This window comes from Pelodiscus sinensis, chromosome 1 (genome assembly GCF_049634645.1).
Source record: "Pelodiscus sinensis isolate JC-2024 chromosome 1, ASM4963464v1, whole genome shotgun sequence".
In the NCBI taxonomy this organism is placed as follows: Eukaryota; Metazoa; Chordata; order Testudines; family Trionychidae; genus Pelodiscus; species Pelodiscus sinensis.
In genome coordinates, this window is record NC_134711.1 from 142,711,796 (window position 1) to 142,726,942 (window position 15,147).

Sequence of the window (15,147 nt, forward strand, 5' to 3'; positions counted from 1 at the left end):
GCAGCTCCCTCCCACTCTCTGAACCCCGCATTTTTTACCCCACCCCAGAGCCTAGGAAGCCCCACAAAATCTAATAGCACTGGGCCCCTGGAAGAGTTAATCCAGCCCAGCTAATTTACGTGAGCATACAGCCATTGCAGTTATTAAATCACTTGGGTATGTGCACACATGGCCCCTTTTGTCAGCAGTGTGTGTCCTCACCAGGAGAGCTTGCATCGATTAAATTGTCAGCGTGGACAGCGGGACCAACAGCTTTGATGGGTCTCTAGGCAAGACAGGGGTGGCAGGGTGGACCTGCTTCATGCTGGGGCTAGGCAGCCCACAGCACGGCCTGGAGTGTGACTGGCTGCACTAGCAGTGATTTAAAAGGCCCACAGCTCTACCATCGCCACTGCCACAGTAGTAGCAGCCAAAAGCTCCTGGTCCTTTTGGGTATGTCTAGACTACATGCTTCTGCCGACAGAGGCATGTAAATTAGACATACCGACATAGTCAATGAAGCGGGGATTTAAATGTCCCCTGCTTCATTAAAATAAAAATGGCCACTGTGTAGTGCCGGCTCAGCTGATTGTCAGCACAACGTGGCAGTCAAGACACGGATCGGTCGACAGGGAAAGCAGTTGTTGACCAATCCTGTAAACTTCGTTTCATGAGGGATCAGCCGACAACGGCTTTCCTTGTCAACCGATCCGTGTCTTTACTGCCACGTTGTGCCGACAATCAGCTGAGCCGGCACTACACGGCGGCCATTTTTATTTTAATGAAGCGGGGGATATTTAAATCCCCGTTTCATTGACTATGTTGGTATGTCTAATTTACATGCCTCGGTCAGCAGAGGCATGTAGTCTAGACATACCCTTTATTTTGTGAAGCAACAGTGCAGTTTCCGTCTTTGCCTCCCTGTTGGTGGGCTTAAGGCGTGGGACATTGTGGGGATGGCTCCTGAAAGCCAGTACCAGTCTGTGTAAGCACTGCAGCGTCCACACCGATACTGCATCAACTGCGCTGACCTACGCACTGTGCTGTTGGGGTGCTGGGCTTACTGCATCGGTGTAGAGAGTCTTGTACATCGGGGGCACCCAAATGTAAGTGAAGACACTTCTACAGGCCTGATCCTGGAGTGTAGACTAGGCCTAAGGCAGGGCTGCTCAACACGCAGCCCATTTGTTTGTGGCTCGTGGTGCAGTTTGGGTTCAACCCGCAGCCCACAGGTGGGAGCCAAAACAAAAAAATAGTCAATATAATGGTCTTCTGTTGATAAGCATTTCAGTAGTTAAATTCCTGGGCTGTCATTGCTCATTAAAAGTGCTGCCAGATGGGTGGCAATTGGGTACATATTGCATTGTATTAATATAAGCAGAACTGACTTAAATGGGCCTGTGTGTTGTGTTGTCTTGCCATAATCTTTGTATCCATGCCCGTCAGTGTGAAAGAAGCTGTTTGCATACATATTTGCACGTATATGCAACCACACTTAAGTTGCAGCCCTCGGCATGTGCTGTATCATTGTGACCACGGGGGCTTCCAAAGCTGACTTGGTTTCACAGGCAGCGGGACAGCGGCAGGGGAGTGAAGGCGGCGCTGCGGGTGTCGGGGTAGTTACTCCGCCTTGGCAGGAGGCAGGGAGAGGAGAGGTCTCCTACCAATCCAGCCCCGTCTGCAGGGGGAGAGGCGGGTGCGCTCCCGGGCTCCGGGCGGCTCTGCCGGTCCCTGCGCCAGGCAGGCTCCCTGGGGCAATGAAAAGCGGCCTGGGGGCCCTAGGAAGAGCGGAGCCCGCTGGGGAAGGCGGCAGAGCGCGGCCTGTCAGTCAGTGGCTGCAGGGAGGGAGCAGCCCAGGCTCCGCACGGCGCCTCTTTGCCTTGCGCCTCCCGCCTCTTGCCCCCCGGCCGGGAGCCGGGCTCTGGGCAGGGCTGGGCGGAGCCGGCTCCTCCCCTGGGCGGCTCCGGAGCCGGCTCCGCGCTGAGCTGCCCGCCCGGGTGCAGGGTGACTTTGCCGAGCCCCTTCCCGGGATCCCGGCGGCGCGGGGAGAGCCGGCCTGGCAGCGGCGTCTTCCCTCCCCCCCGCCGCAGTGCCCGGCCCCCACCTGCCCGTCGCCGACGTCGCGACCTCTGCCCGGCTGCCCCCAGGCATGTGCTCGCCTCCATGCCGCAGAAGGGGGCCCGGAGCCGGGCAGCAGTGACGCCCCCCACCCGCAGGCACCGGGCCGAGGAGAGCACCTGCTCTGATGCGTGAGTCTGGGAGTTTCTAGTTCATCTCCCCCCCCCCCCGCCGAACGAGCATTGTCTGTTTCAAGTGCCCCCCCTCCGACCCTTCTCCCTGTGTGTGTGTGTGTGGGGGAGGGGGGGCTAGATTCTGCTGGACTTTCACATACTTGGTTTTCTCTGTTCACCCAGGGGTGGTGGGCTCTTTGAAGTCTCCCTGCACCTTGCTGTGTGTGGAGGATAAAGAACAGTAAAGGCGTCCACTAGTTGGGCAAGCACAATATTAAGCAAACAGAGAAACTTTTTTTAAGGTGGTGAATGAGTGGGGAGAGGGGTGTATTTTGTAATTTAATCTGTTGGCTGCTGAGAGAAGTGGAGGGTTGATAATTTTTGCCGAGTTCATGGAAAGTTCAGGTCACTTATTTAGCTGGGCTAAGGGGTTAACATAGTGGTGAAAATAAAAGACAGGACTATGCAGCACTTTCAAGACTAACAAGATGGTTTATTAGGTGATGAGCTTTCATGGGTCAGACCCACTTCCTCAGATCAAATAGTGGAAAAAGTTCAAATTCTTCCACAATTTGATCTGAGGAAGTGGGTCTGGCTCACAAGAGCTCATCATCTAATAAACCATCTTGTTAGTCTTGAAAGTGCTGCATAGTCCTGTCTTTTGTTTCAGCTAGACCAGACTAACACGGCCACTTCTCTATTGCTATTCTACATGGTGAAAATAAGGCTTCAATCCAGTGTCTAACTCTGGGCAGACAACCAGATCTATCTCTGTGTAGAACCAGTTACAGGTCTAGGGTCTAAATGTCCTCCCAGTGTTTCTAACACCACAGAGAATTAACTTCAAGTAGAGTTTATTAAAAATGGAAAGAGCTTTAAAATCTACTTGCTTTTCTACATTAATGCTCCATTTACTTCTTCTATTCCATTCAGTTTGGACAGTCAAGCTAGAATAGTTTAGTTCCACTTACCTATGCTAAGAGCATAAGCTGGGCTGTACTGGATCAGACAATCTAGCCCAGTATCCTGTTTTCTAACAGTGGCCAGTGCCAGGTGCTTCCATAGGAATGAACAGAAGAGAGACATTATGAAATGATCCGTCCCCTGTAGTCCAGACTCTTCTTTTGTCAGTCATGGTTATGGACACCCAGAGCATGGAGTTGCATCCTGGAACATTTTGACTAATAGCCACTAATGGATCTGTTCTCCATAAACTTACCCTCTTCCTTTTTTAACCCAGTTACTGTTTTAGCTCTGATTCTTTTTATTACCACTTCTATGCTACATACATTTCACAGAGGAATTAGCTGTGCTTTCTTAACTCTCCTGCATTAGCATAGGGCAGTAAAGTTTGAGTTGCAAATACTGTAAGTGAATGTTTGCATAATAGAAATATCTCTTATATAAACTACTAAGCCTGTATTTGGGGCCTGACTGGCACCTTTTGAGGTGACAGACAGGAGTAACCACAATTTGTAAATTTCTTGCGGCAGTTAGTTTTTCTGCAAAAGCTGTTGTGTTTAAATGATGATTATTTTATGGTCATGTTGTCAGCACCCTGAAAACACCTCTGCTCTCTGAAAGGCAGTGCATTAAAAGCATGTTTGCTCTGTTGTTTGGTATTTTGGGGTGATACCACTGAGTGCCTCTCTGAATGATTTGTGGAAACTAAAAACAATTATCTGGAAAGATTGTGTTTTGTACTGATATTCTACTGCACTTGGTAACCATAGGGACTTCTTGCAAGACAATATTGTAGCAAGATGTTAAATAATTGATCAGTTCAACTATTCATTTCACGGAAGGCCATATGTCCTGAGCCAGCCTGTTGGATTGTGCACTTTTTGGGCTAGGGTGAGGAGCAGGGATAGGTTGTAAGCTAATCTACTGTTAAAGTTGCAGTACAGTCAATCAGGATTTGGGGGGAAGGGGAGAGAGACAGAGAATGAAATTGATGTGCCTTTCAGAGTTGGACCATCATTATAGTTCTGACTTCTAAGCAGTGGAAACACTAGAAGCACTTGGGACCCAAGCCCGAGGGGGAGGGGAGTGTGAGCATTTTCAACTACACTTGGATTCTCTGGTTAGCACCTCAGACCAGTAGACCTTTGCGTATTTCAGGGGATGTGGTTTAGGGCTTTTTTCATAGGTGCCTTTGCCTAGGTCTGTATTTTCCATTGCAGGTAGTTGCAGATTAGTTGCCACCTGCCACTGAATATGTTATCTGTGGGAAATTAAATCCTAGGTAACTCTGCGCTGTCTGTTAGAAGCAGTAAGTATTGTATTACAGCTGGCATTTCTTACATGTCCGTTGTGTCTCTCCCCATCACCTTATACACACAGTAGGGATGTGAATGGTTAGCCAGTAACCTCACCCATAGGGGCAGGAACAACTCCCCACCCTCTCCTGTCCAGAGCAGGGGGCTACTCCAGCCCAGCCTCCCTGCCCTCACCTTTAATCGGTTAACCAGTTAAACATAATGTTTCACCGGTTAACCAATTAAATGGGATTTTACATCCCTGATATATAGCATGTATCTTTCATATATAAGTGGCCCAGGCCCTCAACAGTTCTTAGGACCAGTGCTTAAATGACTTTGAGGATCTGTACTTGAGTCTGGGTGCTAATGCTCTAATGCAATAATAATATACAGATTTGATGTTGGAATTTGTGGGGGGAAGTTCTGTGGCTTGTTATGCTGGAGGTCAGATTAGATGAGCATCATTTCCCTGCTGGCTTTCAAACCTGTGTATCTGACTTTACTGCCACAAAAATATTTACTCCTATTAGGCCTGTATAACAGTGAGGGAACAAACTGGGATCCCTTCCACCTCCGACATCAGTATTACAGTTATGAACTAAGTTCCACAGCTGCCCTGCCCTGAAAAAAGATGTTGCTCTTCCTAGGGTTACCAACCATCCTGAAATTCGTGCCATCTGATTTTTGTAGCCGGGCTGGCTTGCTCAGCTCCAGGATTAATTAAGGAGACCTCTCAGTATGTTTGGAAGGCTATAGTGCTGTTGAGGTAGCTCATGAAAACAGTAGCTCTACCTTTAAGCCTGTCTTCGTTCTCCTCTGAAAAGTGACTTGTCTAAAACCAACCCCTTTTTTCTCCACAACTCTTGGGTGTATCAGAGCCATACCTGCTGACTAGTGATTAATTATTATATTGTATTTTAATTATCCATGGCACATGCAGTGCGAGAGATGCCTATTGTTGTTTTATAAATCAAATAAATAAATAATTAGGTTTTACAGCCTTATACTTCGGTGAGCCCTACAGAGACAGCATAGCTAATAGTGGGGGAGCTGAAATCTCTCTCTCTTTGTTCATTGTCGCGTAATTGTTTACCATGCTCTGGTGACACCTGTTCAGACTCACTAAAGGCAAGGACGTGTAATTTGTCCTGCAGAATCTTTAGTGCTGCTGATGGAGATGACAAAGACCGAGCCCAGCGTGACCTTCAGATCCCTAGGTCATTTGGCAGGGCTCATGCTTAGAAACCCATCATTTGACTTGCAGACTGAGCACATTTGGTGTGGCTGTCACTGAGAGACCATAAACCAGAACCCCACAGTGTCATTTCAGAGCAGACCTGTACTTTAAGACGCAAGGTGCTGGGTGGACTGTGATATACAGCAGGTCAGATGATCTGGTGATCCCTTCTGGTCTTAAACTTTATGAATGCATGATGCTCTGATTTGTCTTTGCACATATAGCTGGGCTTTGGACAAAGGATGAAGCAGCAGTAATGGAGAGCTATGCCCAGCGGCATAGAGACGAGCAAACGATCAGCAACCAAGTAAGTCCCTGTCCCAGGGCCAACACAGAGGAAATCTCTGGGCAGTGGGAAAGGTCATCACAGGGAATTGAGAATGTCTTGTCAGGGGGAAAATGGTTGTCCAGGGACCTTAAACCAAGATTATTGAGGCATGATTAGTGTGTGCCACTGTGCCCCTGATGGTGTAATCCCAGTATGAGGCTTATGGTCCACAACATGTTGATTCAGTGCAACAGTAGACAAGTCTAAATGTCAGACTATCGTGATATGTTTTTGCCCTGCAAGACAACAGAGCACAGGTGACTGCCCTCAGTAGCTTTACCTCTCAGGAGTAGAGCTTTGTACTGTGGAGAAATTTAAATATTCACCAGAGGGAGAAGATTGATGCCTGGTTCAGTCAGTCTGAATCTGCTGAAATATTCATTGGCCTCAGCGATGCGCATCTTATATTGGTATAAGGAAGCACAAATTAGCATGGTGTGGTTCCTCTATTGGCCAGCGTGGAGAAGGTGGCAGAATGGAGAAACTACAGTTAAATATATGTCATTTCTTCCTCCCAGAGTTCACTATATCCATGCTGTGTAATGTACTGATGTGTGTGTGTGTGTGTGTGTGTGTGTGTGTGTGTGCATCCTTGTGCCCTTTTCTAGATGGGGGCATATTGTGCATGTACCCTGGTTCTCTGTTCTGTGCACTAAAGTCAGGGCTTGGCTTTGAGAGGTTAGTGGAATCCGTCATGATGGTAAGTGTCCCAGCATGGCTTTGGCACAGTGCAGCTTTCTTTTAGTCACAACATTGGGTTTCAGCAGCATGGCCTGGTGCTGCAGTGTGATGGGTCATGACAATGATTGGGGGATTTCAGAGCATCCTGTAGACACTGACAAGACCTGAACAGTCACATTAGATCTGGGAGGTGGAATAATCTTAGTAGATTATATTGCTCTTGGGGTCTTTTTATTGGTTGAGGTTTGGAAAAAGCCAGCAAGCCCCAACATTGCCTGAGTGGTATTGTCCTGGGTTTGGGAGCTGTGATCGCGGTTCCTGTTTCCCGTGGCCCAGGTGGTTCAATTGAAAACAGTAATGTCTCTGTGGCTGTGGCTACAGCCCTCCCTGTGGCCCCTGAGACTGTGTCATGGCCTGTAGCCTTTCACACAAAGTTTGTTGATCAGAGCTGCTGCTTAATTGTCCAGCTTGGCTGCAGTTCTCCCTCCCTCCAGCCATTTAGGTTCCAGCCTCTGCCACAATGGTGATCCCAAGCTCCTGGCCTGAATGCTGCAGTAGAATGTGCCCCTGGACTGGGACACCAAGGGTGATTTCTAATTACACTAAACAACCCTTTCCGTGGAGCCCTAGGTAAGAGCTCTTGCTGTTTCACTTTGTGCACGTGCAGAGTCTGTCTGCTGCTTAGGAAAAGTGCCGTGAGCTCTGCCAAACCTGTCGCCTGGAGCTGTGGATTATCTCAGCATGGTGGGAAAAGAGAATCCAAACATGCAGGCTGCATTGTTTCCCTGTTGCTTTTGGAAGGCAGAGCTGTTTACAGTTTGTTTTCTTCATTTAGGCCATGCTGTGGACCTGCACATGGCATTCAGCAATCACTGCAGGAGGGCCCACTATGGCTGAAGGGTTGTTGAGATGGTATGGGATTACTTAGAGTTAGTTACAGAGCCAGGGACTCTTTTGTTCTCTCCATCCAATACATTCTTGACATATTAGCAACTTCAGCATAACCCAAAACCTTGACCTTCTTATCACTTTCTGGGAACTTCTTAGAAGTTGAAGTTTGTATTTGCAACAGGCCTAAACTTGAAATGCTGCATCTGCGCAGCTACCCTGCGGAAGCACTTAAGCGAAGATGCTGCTGCACTGATGGGAGAACGTCTCCTGGCAGTGTAGTTAATCCGCCTTTCCGAGAAGCAGTAGCTATGTCTGTGGGACAAGCTCTCTCACACCATAGTGCTGCCTCCAGGGGGCGGTGGATGGATTATGTTGGATAAGTGACCTCACTCAGGGATGTGGATTTTTCATACCCCTGAATGTCGTTATCGCAATATGGGTCTGTAGTGCAGATCTGGCCTGAAACTGGAGCCTGTTGTTTCTAGAATCAAACCTCTTTCAGTTGTAGTTATGTAAATATGCCAAAGGAACAGAAGCCCAGAAAAGTAGGGGAGAAAGCGTCTCGCAATCGAGGAAACACAGCTATGTGCTCATGAACCTGAGCCATTGTTGTTACCCTGGCTCATTGCGGCATTCGTTCAGCACTGACTTGGAGGGACGGCGCCACCTGCCCCATCACCACCGCCACTTCCTGCCACACTCTGGGTCATCCTGTGGATGAAGTGACACAGCCCTGCTTTTTGTCTGAGCGCTGACTTGAGCCGAGTGCAGCACTCAACTTGCAAATGTCAGTGCACCAGCCCTAACTAGTCCTCTGGAGTGAGGTGATCTGCATTGCAACATAGGCCATTGCATAGGAAAGGCAGCAGAGCCTTCCCAAAAGTAGGTGGGTCAGGGGCTTAGTGCCCCTGCTCCCTCAGCCTCCTCCCCCCGTCTCTTCCATCCAATGGACTCTCCATCTCCAGCTGCCCTGGGCCAGGTAGTGAGCCTGGGGAGTGGGGGGACAGGCTGAGGGCTGCCCTTTGGCTCTGCTGCACTGCAGGCAAGTGGAAGGTCTGCATGGCTCCCACAAATGCCTGGGCTTCCTTGCTGGCCTCTACCAGCTGCTGGCCTTGCTGGGGGTGGGGGGGGGGGGGACCTCTAGGGGAAGGGGAGTAGGTCAGTTCTGCCCACTTTTTAAAAGTAGGAGAGCAATGGCCCCCTGGTCTTCCCCCTCCCAATCCACCCAGCTCCATTCCAGCACCACTGTCAAATAGAGTTCTGCTGCTGGGAGCTGCCATGTTGGATTTATCATTGGGCCTTTAAAGAAGTCATCGTTTCCCCTTTGCTTGGCTGCTTTCTGAGGCTTGATTGATGGGCCTTGCTTTCCCGGGCTTCTGTGAAAGGAAGCGTTGTGATTTCCACAAGCTCTAATTAGAGCAGGGAGAGCAAATGAGATGGCTATTACCTTTTGGCAATATTCACATCAGCACAGTAGTGCATACTAATGAGTGCTAATTTTCTTTGGTGAGCAGCTTTTCTGGAAACAGCACCGAGTCCATTTGCATAATAGTGTGAAAGTGTTTTTGAGAGGCAAAGACCTTGGAAAGTTTGAAGAATCCCCTGTGAAAGGGGCAGCAGGGCTCTGGAACATGAAGCCGGCTTTGAACTTTGCTTCCTGGGCAAAGGCTCTGATTCCCTGCCAGCTCTCCATGCTGTTCCCGGAAGCAGCGCTCTTGCTAGAACTGCGTTTCAGCACTTTTTTTTTTTTTTTTTTTTTTTTAACCTGAAGCTCTCTTTTAGCAACATGGATTTTAAGGGATCGTTTTGATCAGGGGTCTCAAATTCCCAGTCCATGGACCATCCCTGGTTGGAGTGATTGCACAATCAGATGCAGGAATCCAGGTGGGCTGGGAGGGGAGGCCTGTCCATTGCCAGCCCCAAGCTCTGCCCCTTCCTGCCACTGCCCCAGCCTCTCCCCACCACAGCACCACGTTCCCTGAGGATGCTACTTCAGGGATCACTGCGGGGAGGGGAGCTGATGCAGGGTGGCATCAGTGGTTCCCTCCCCTGCACTCCCCCTGGTGGCAGGAGCCAGCGGGAAGTGGAGTGTGCTGGGGGAATGCGCACTCTCTGCTGTGCTCCACTTCCCCATGGCTCCTGTCTTCTGGTGTCTGGGAGACCTGGTAGGGACCAGTGCCATCCAGTCGTGTGTTTGCAGTGGTTCCAGAGCCCTCTGCCCGCTCTCTCTGGCTCCGTCTGCATGGCTCCAGTGATCTTCCCGTGGGCAGGGAGAAATCCGCATACAGAATGGGAGAATGCCCAAGCACAATTGTGGCTACTAATACATGCATTGTTCACCATGGGTGTGCCTAACTCTAGTTCTCTTGGTCCTGATACCATCCCTTTGGGTTCTGGCACTCTGTGCCCTGGTTAGATTAAATCCAAGCCAACCTTGTCCCAAATGTGGATTTTTGCCGGACCAGAGGAGGCCCCTTGCTGCCAGCCTGCTGCTCCTTGCCGCCACCGGCCCCGCTGGGAATGTCCAGCCCCAAGAATCCCCATCTGCCAGTGGCCCTGCACCAGGCTCTTTGGTCCAGCAACATCTGTGGTTCTGCTGGACCATGGATGTTGCCGGACCAGAGAGCCCCAGATTTGAGAGGTTGAACCTGTAGAAAATTCTATATAAACAGCAAGATCTCTGTAGTTTAGAGCTAATCCAGGCCAAGCACTGGGCATCTTTTGCATATGGTTAGCAATCCTGGCCCCACTGAGTTGAAGAGGCATGAAGATACAGTTCCTCCTTGTCAGGGCTTATTATTCTTTGCCCTCTTCTGCTTTGAGTTGCCAATTCAGCTATTGAGAGCAATGCACTTGCTCCTTTCTTTTCATGAGGTGTGTTTGGGGGGAGGAGGGGGGAAAGCAATCAACAAAATCTGTTGTCTTGTGATGTTTCACAATGATTCCTCTGGTGAGGATGGGTAACATTTCCCGTTGGAAACTGATATTTCACGCTTGTTAATGCGTCTCTCCTGTCTGGTGGGGTAGTTACAGAGGGATCTCTTACTTATGCCATGGGGTACAGATGTTATACGTGAGATTAAAGCATGCAGAAACTCATGGGCATTTCATAAAAGCTAAACATTCTTCTAATACCTTTTAAACAACACTAACCCGCCGCTGAGCCAGATTGGTTCTAGCAATGTGTTTGTCAGAGTTCAGTTGAGACTTAGGGGCTTGAAAGAGAAGAATTGTGTTGGTATTCGCGTGGGAGTTCTCAGAAGGGGGAAAAAGTCCTGTGTCACATGTACAGTTGTTTTGTGCATAAGACTTTTAATTGTAGCATCAAAGAGGACAACTGCTGAAACAAGTGCCTTTTCTTTTCATGCAAGACGCAGCCCTCTTGCCTTTTGGATGCAGAGGTTGGGGCTCAGTTCCATGCTGGGATGGATACTTCACTAGTACAGATAATTGTGTGTAGATGTTTTAAGCTGCTTGCAATCCAGATTCTCAGATGATGTAAATCAGGATGTACACCAGTGACACTAGCCGAGAATTTGCCCTTAGGTTCTATGTCAACATGAACCTTGATCATCTAAAATCAAACTTAATAATTGTGAGTCAAATTATGAGACTCTCAGTTTTCATCAGTTCTTCCTCACATACTGAAATCCGTAAGAGTTTTGCCTGAGGAAGGATCCCAAGAGCTGGCCATATTTCTGACCAAAGGGAATTCATTTTTGTATTGGGAAGCTAGAAATGTAATGGAGGAAACAAAGGAATGTGGTGAAGCAAAGTCCCTCTATGTGCCAATGTACCAGATTTGCATCTGGGGTACAGGGTGTCCCCACTATAAATCACCTCAGTGTACATCCGTTCTGCACAAAAGTCATTGATGCTTGTAAGAGCTGATGTGTTAAGTTCTCCCATTCCCTGCTCTTAACTCACGCAAAAAGCTCACCCCCAATTTGTGCAAATGGAAGTCGGCTGCAGGAAAAAAATGCCCTGCTTTAAGTTGTTTCTCTATAAGTCTAAGTCCAAGATATGTTCCAAAAAACTTGTAGTGAGGATAGCCAGTATAGTAGTGAAGACACCCAGCTGTTAAACAGCGGAAAAGTCTGAATTTTACACTCCCATACTTTTTTGTTATGAGCAAATAAATTATAATCTGCCTCCTTTCAGTCCATCTTCTACAGTTGCTAATTACACTTGACACACTTCTGGTTGTGTAGCAGAAGCCAATTAAAAATGTTGACCTTGCTAATTGAATAAGGATACTTGAATAGAAGTATGACTTCATGTCTAAAATGGTAACGAGGGCTGTTCCAACCCACAACAAAGAATTAAAGAGGGAACAGAAAGTAAGGTGATGAGAAGAGCCACTGCACAGTGACACGATATGATACCTGGCAGGCGGAGTGCTGCAGTCAGTAAAGTGTAGAGATGTTGGACTTTTAATCCTACTTAATAAATAGACCAATGAATTGTTGATAACTAGACTGTCTCTTAGACCTCCCCCCATTCAGTGAAGCACTTAAGTATATCCATAGGTTACATGGCCAGAAGAGTCACTGTTCATAGAATCATAGAATAATAGGACTGGAAGGGACCTCGAGAGGTCATCGAGTCCAGCCCCCCGCCCTCAAGGCAGGATCAAGCTCCGTCTACACCATCCCTGACAGGTGTCTATCTAACCTGTTCTTAAATATCTCCAGAGAGGGAGATTCCACCTCCTCCCTTGGCAATTTATTCCAATATTTGACCACCCTGACAGTTAGGAATTTTTTCCTAATGTCCAATCTAAACCTCCCCTGCTGCACTTTAAGCCCATTACTCCTTGTCCTGTCCTCAGAAACCAAGAGGAACAAATTTTCGCCTTCCTCCTTGTGACACCCTTTTAGATATTTGAAAACCGCTATCATGTCCCCCCTTAATCTTCTTTTTTCCAAACTAAACAAGCCCAGTTCATGAAGCCTGGCTTCATAGGTCATGTTCTCTAAACCTTTAATCATTCTTGTCGCTCTTCTCTGTACCCTTTCCAATTTCTCCACATCTTTCTTGAAATGTGGCGCCCAGAACTGGACACAGTACTCCAGCTGAGGCCTAACTAGTGCAGAGTAGAGCGGCAGAATGACTTCACGAGTTTTGCTTACAACACACCTGTTGATACAACCTAGAATCATATTTGCTTTTTTTGCAACAGCATCACACTGTTGGCTCATATTCAACTTGTGGTCCACTATGACCCCTAGATCCCTTTCCGCCATGCTCCTTCCTAGACAGTCGCTTCCCATCTTGTATGTATGGAACTGATTGTTCCTTCCTAAGTGGAGCACTCTTCATTTCTCTTTATTAAACCTCATCCTGTTTACCTCTGACCATTTCTCTAACTTGCTAAGGTCATTTTGAATTATGTCCCTATCCTCCAAAGAAGTTGCAACCCCACCCAGTTTGGTATCATCTTCAAACTTAATAAGCGTACTCTCTATCCCAATATCTACATCATTGATGAAGATATTGAACAGTACGGGTCCCAAAACAGACCCTTGAGGAACTCCACTTGTTATCCCTTTCCAGCAGGATTTAGAACCGTTAACAACAACTCTCTGACTACGGTTATCCAGCCAATTATGCACCCACCTTATCGTGGCCCTATCTAAGTTATATTTGTTATCAACTAGTCTGACCTCCTGTATAACACAGGCCAGAGAACTTCCCCAAAATAACTCCGACAGCAGATCTTTGGAAAAAACATTCAATCTTTAAATATTGTCAGAGAGGGAGAATCCACTGTAACCCTGGGTAATTGTTCCAGTGGTTTACTTAATCTGTGCTAAATTGTACGCCTTATTTCCAGACTGAAATTATGTTTAAGCATGCGAGTAATCTCTTCCCTGTTAAAGAAAGCACTTTAAGACCGTACCTAAATTACATTAAATTGAGGTGATTGTGTTTGTTGCTTGTGTTATTTACTGATTGAATGGATGAAGTTATTTTCTGGAATGAGCCGAATCAACTGAGAAATCAACAGCGCCACCACAGAGGGATCCAACATAAATTTGTCCTGGAATAATTCTGCTGCTAAATAATGAAATCATGAGTGAAAGTAGACAGTTCACAATGCTGCATAGATTATAGCTATGCACAGGAAACCTGAAGAGCCCTGTCTTCCACATGGGAGCAAGCGGAGTCATGTGATGATCAGCATGGCACCCCCAAATCCCTGAGTCTGAGCAGAGAGAGCCTCTTCAGAGGGCCCGAGAACCCCCTCTGCTGTACTTGTTCAAGGCGCTGGTAAGCCCTTGTCTGGAATACTGTGTCGGATTCTAGTTGTCCATGTTTGAATTTAAATTGGAACAGTTGCAGAGAAGAGAGACTAGGGTGATTGGAAAATGAAGGCCTATTTTATGAGAAGACACTAGAAGAGCTTGGCTTATTTAGACCAGCAAAAAGAAGGCTGAGAGAGCATATGATTGCTCCCTGTAAATACATACAAGAAAGAGGGAGGAGCTATTTAAGCTACTGAACAATGTTGGCACAAGAAAAAAATGGGTGTATACTGGCGATGGACAAATTTAGCCTGGAACTTGAAAGGTTTCTAACCGAGGGGTGGAGTTGTGGGAGCAAACAACTCAGTGGGTTTTAAGACCACTCTGTACAAATTTATGAGTGCAGTTGTGTGACAGAGTTGCTTGGCATGATGGGGTACAGGGCCCAACAGCCCAGGCCTCACTTTTAATTTATGGCCTTTGTCACCAAATGACATGCTCCAGGATTGCAGCTGGCAGTTGTCAGCCCCCCCCCTCCACCCCCAGTGTATTCCGGGGGACTGGTGTCTATATTTCTCCTCAAAAGCATCAAGAACTGCCATGGCTGGAGATGGGCCACTTGGCTGTATGGGCCAGGGGCCTGGATGGCACTGAGCATTCTGTCACCCAGGTGCTTGCCTGACTGTTTTTTTTCTTCACATGCTCCGGGTCTAACCAAATGCCATATGAGGGGCCAGGAAGGAATTTCCCCCCAGCAGAGGCCTTGGAAAGTTTCCCCTTCCTCTGTAACGTGTGGATCACTTGCCAGGATTAACTGGGTATGTTAATTCCCTGCTATTTCAGGGGCCACAGGCCATGAGTTCACCTAGATCCCTCCTATTCTCTGCCTGGAGCCCATAGTCATCTGGGGCTCTTGTACATTCCAAAGGCGGAACGCGGAAGTGCTTATCAACTAGTTGAGTAGTCGATGGAAATTCCATCGACTGCTTGGCTAGCAAATTAACATCCCTGCTCCAAGATTGTTCTTTTAACTCTGGTGCTGCAGGAGGGAATCTTACAGGGGATTCTCCTCTTGCTGCCACGCTGGTGCTCTCCTGTCTAAGCTGTGTTTCAAGACAGGTGCTGCACTGAGCTCCCTTGCTAAGTTCCCCTTTTCCACCTCGCTCTGAAAGGCAGCTACTACTGAGTTACTAGCTTATAGATAATCAGTCCTTTGGAGCTGTCTTAGCATGAGATTGTGTAGGACCCAGAATAAATCCTGATCAGGGCTCCTGGGTGTTGGTGTGATATA

General features: G+C 47.7%; 1 protein-coding gene across 13 annotated transcripts in view; it reads left to right on the forward strand.

Annotated features, from left to right (window-relative positions):
* The first annotated feature begins 1,551 nt into the window (after positions 1-1,551).
* The window catches only part of GPR156 (G protein-coupled receptor 156), a 47,072-nt gene continuing 33,476 nt past the window's right edge, over positions 1,552-15,147 (forward strand). For 4 of the 13 annotated variants that reach the window (XM_006132900.3, XM_006132899.3, XM_025189581.2 and 1 more), the window contains exon 1: positions 12,795-14,674. The gene's annotated coding sequence lies outside the window, so the exon portion shown is untranslated. Of the gene's footprint in view, positions 2,229-4,393; positions 4,483-5,932; positions 6,016-12,791; positions 14,675-15,147 lie in introns of those variants that run through there. The other 9 variants (XM_006132895.4, XM_025189578.2, XM_075905400.1 and 6 more) reach the window with 6 other exon arrangements.